Source organism: Manacus candei, unplaced genomic scaffold (assembly GCF_025592945.1).
Source record: "Manacus candei isolate 608988 ecotype Guabito, Panama unplaced genomic scaffold, ASM2559294v1 h1tg000008l, whole genome shotgun sequence".
Classification (NCBI taxonomy): Eukaryota; Metazoa; Chordata; class Aves; order Passeriformes; family Pipridae; genus Manacus; species Manacus candei.
In genome coordinates, this window is record NW_026138056.1 from 28,170,804 (window position 1) to 28,174,962 (window position 4,159).

Consider the following 4,159-nt stretch of genomic DNA (forward strand, 5'->3'; position numbering starts at 1 on the left):
AATTCTTTAAGCACAGGACCACATGTCCCTTCCAACCTAAATTATTCCATGATTCCATTAAATTGTGAATTTGGCTCTGGTCCTTAACACTTTTTATTACAGGAATTCTTTAAACATAAATCTTTAACAAGACAGGTAATTTACTGTGGAAACTGACTAGAGCTGTCAAAGTACTCAAGATACTCTACAGCAAAGGATGCACCAGCTTGGCAACTTTGTAGAGCTATGAAAGCTGAACAGATTGTAACAGCAAAATGTGTTTGCAATAGTGGATAGTGTTTAATGATTTATACCAACTACATCTAAACTGAGACGAACATCTCTTCCAAAATAGACATGTTCAATTAGTTAAATTTATCTGCCCCCATTTAACATTCATTTTTTTGCCTTGAAAAGTACTTCTTCAACTTTTGGCTTTAACTGGAGTCACTGTGTTCCTCAGTTATTTTATCCAGAGGTCTACATGCCAGCTCAAAGGCAGGTAGAAGTCATGTCCTAGTTAGAACAGCTGTGACCAGTTCATCACTGGATGGGTGTAACCCAAAACTGTGTATTCTATAGCCTCCCGTGCCATTTCTCAGAAACTGTTATCAATAGACTATTTACACCATCTGCCCAGAGCAGCCTGACTCCTCAGGCTATAAACTGGGTGTTAAGAGGCCTGCGGGATAGGAGGGTGCCCCCTGTCCTCATACCTCACACCTATTGTGGAACTCCTCGCCCTGAGGGAAGTACTGGGCATTCCTGCCTGACCTGGAGAATATATAATCTTGGAGTCTTGGAACTTTTTTAACCACTCGTGGGATCCAGAGGAAGACTGCAGACCACCACTCTCAACTGGACTGCAACCACCACTTTTCAACCAGAATGCGACCACCACCTTCGACTGGACTGCAATCACCACTCTTGACCAGACTGCACCAGCACTCTCACCAACGGGTTTTCCCCTCTCCTTTTACTCTGGACTCAGGGGGCCCAACGAACACCACTCTGTTCATGCCTCAGGGTCCTGGGTTATACATTTGGGTTTTGTGGGTTAAACCCAATTGTTTGTCTGTATAATCGTACTTATGGTATTATTTTATTAAATTGTTATTCTGACTTATAACCTCTCTTTTGAGTTGGATTCATTTCCCCTGCCAGTTTACCTTTAAGCCAGTACAAGTCAGTATATTGAAAGCCATTTCATAATTCTGTATACATTCTTATTCCATCATACCTGTCAGTCTACACATTCAGCCACGGAAAACAGTAGGGATACTATTTACAGACAGCAAAGTGTATTATCAGTTAAATAGTACTAAAAGGAAAAACACATCTTTTTGGTTTTTTGACATATCTGAAACCCATTTCGCAAAGGGGACAAGGTTGATTAGTGCTGCACATCCTGACTCCAAAGATCACATTTGCTACTCACACCTCACATGGTGAATTATAGTTTAACCATACCAATTACTATATCCCAAGCATTCACCATTATCTTTTCCTCCAGTTCCATTTACTGCTTCTTCATAAAGGCCCCATTCTAGTAAAAGATAGGGCAGCAGCAATTATTTCTTTCTCTCTCTTAACAACAAAAACCTGTTTATCCAACTGCACACTGAGCCTCCATGATCAGGTTCTTGCTACAACACTTTCCAAGACTGAAGTTTACCCCTCCCTATAGGTCCTGACATAATGGCTACATGTCCAGAAACTCAGTTATTTCTTCCATCAACATGGTAGAAGTGTCATACTCCACAGATTTTGGGTAAAGGAGAGAGGCTCCCCCAACAACCAACCCCTTCAACCTTGATGAACTATCTAGACAGCATAATCTAAACTTGTAGTTAGCTCTGCTTTGAGGAGGCAGTTGCATAAAATGTTTTTCAGAATTCTCTTTTTTCTATAAACTGATCATTCTTCATTTGTGGTGAACTAGTCCTCATAGCAGTGCCTTGAGTGTTTTTCAGCACTGTCTATCTCCATGCCAGTTTATTGCTCTTCCTCTTGGATCTGCCAGTGTGAATGAATGGTTACCTTTTGCTTTAGTTTTAAAGACTCTCCCTGGGAGCTTACTCTTCAGCCAGCTCTTCCTCCTAGAATATCTCATCCTTCTATAGAAAGAGATGTTCCTCCTATTTATCAGCCCCAGACTGTGCCTCGGGCTCAGCTGTGTGTTTTGAGGAATAGAGTATGCCATAAAGATTGTCCTGGCAGTCTGTAAGACATATTGGCTGTGCAGGCAACATCACCGAATTTTTAGGATGCCAAAAGCCAACTTTATTGCCAAGTGAATCTAGCAGTCAGCACAGCTCCAGGACAGCTCTAAAGAAGCAGCTAAAGTACGCAAGAAGCCAATTCAGAAGAAATAGAAATTGCCTCCTATTAAGAGTAGGGGAAAAGGTAAGAAAATGATTGGAATTTATGGTGTCTAGAGACATTTGAAATCTGATTGGGCATGGTGCCTTTAGGGTTTGTCCTTGAAGCACAGTTTGAGGAGACAGTAATGTGTGTGGAAAGGAGTGTAGACTGCCTGAGTTTCCATACTCTTTCTCTGCAACATTGCTTTACTGAGGTGGTATCTCAGTCCAGGCTGAGATCACATAGTATTATGGACATTGAAATTGCACTAATGTCTAAAATAGATCATGTTACTGCAGAGACTGCCTGAACTTTGAGCATAAAACATGAGTACTTCCCTCTCCTTTGCCGTTGCCTCATTTTATTACCTTAAACAAATCTGTCTATTTCTCATCTGGAAAATGGGCAATAATAAACCCAATGTACCTTGCATTGCAACTGTTAAGATTAATTAGTTAATGCTGTGGAACTCATTTCTTCAGAGGTTTCCTATGGCCCACAACAGATGCATATAGAAACAAAGGAAGAAATTGCATTTTTAAAACAGATAGTTTCCTTATTCAAAGAGAAAGAAAGGTTAAATGTAGATTCTCTGAGATTTCAGTTTCCTTTTCGTTTGCCAGTTATATCTACGTTTGAAAGACTAATGCTCTAATAATGCTTGCTACTCATTTGGAAATTCAGATGAGACATTTGGGTTTCTTAAGTAGTTTTGCATTAGACTTAAGCTATCTCATAAATAAATGATGACTTAAAAAAATCTGTCTACATTTCATCTTATTATAGAAAGAATGGCTATTGCAGAAAGAAAAACCCTAGAGTGTTACTGTATTGGTCCTTCAATATGTATGTGGTATTATCATGTGCTTTAACAACTCCAGTCTTTAACAAATCAATTGATTGTGCTGTTCTTTGGCCTCAGAAACATTCCGTTGTATTTTTTTTTAGTAATTTTCAGGTTTGCATGTGTATGTGTATATATATATAAATACATATGTGAATACATATGTATAACAATTTTATCTTCTAAATTATTACATTCCTAGAGGAAAATGCGTTTTCTGAACTAGTTTGTATGAGCCTGTCTGGGATCCTGTGTTCTTCATCAGTGGCAGAACATGCTGCTCTGACTTCCCACCTCCATCAGCCAGATTGCATCTAGCTCAAATCTGAGTTTCCTACCTGTAAAGCGAAAGGCTAGTTGGGCAGATAAACACATCAGAGACTAAGAGTCATATACTGAAATACATAATAGGACCAGGTATTTATGTAACAAAATCCAAGAGAATCACAAAGCTATGATGATTTTATCCTGTTTTCTAAAAAAATCCAAGACTTATTAAACATATTGGAGACTCTTATTCAGCAAAGCAATTAAGCATAATCTTAACTTGAAGTCAATAGCACTTAACCACTTGCCTATAACTAATTATGTGCTTAAATGGTTTGCTGAATTTGTAATTTAATATAAATGCATATGAAGTGTGGGGGTTGGCATTTTTTTTTTTTCAAAATGCAACTTAAAGAAGAGATTGTTTCACTTAATTTCTAATTGGTTTCTTTACACTAAGATTTTGCAACTGAAATCCAACAACTTCATGCAAAATAACATTTTTCTTCTTCTCTAAAATTCAGATGATATCTATCAAGTATTTTTCACATCTCTTTGTGCTAGTTAGAACAGCTGGGACCAGTTCATCACTGGATGGGCGTAACCCAAAACTATGTGCTCTATAGACTTTCATGCCATTTTCCAGACACTGTTATCAATAGACCATTTACAACAGCTGCCCAGAGCACGCCTGACCCCTCAGGT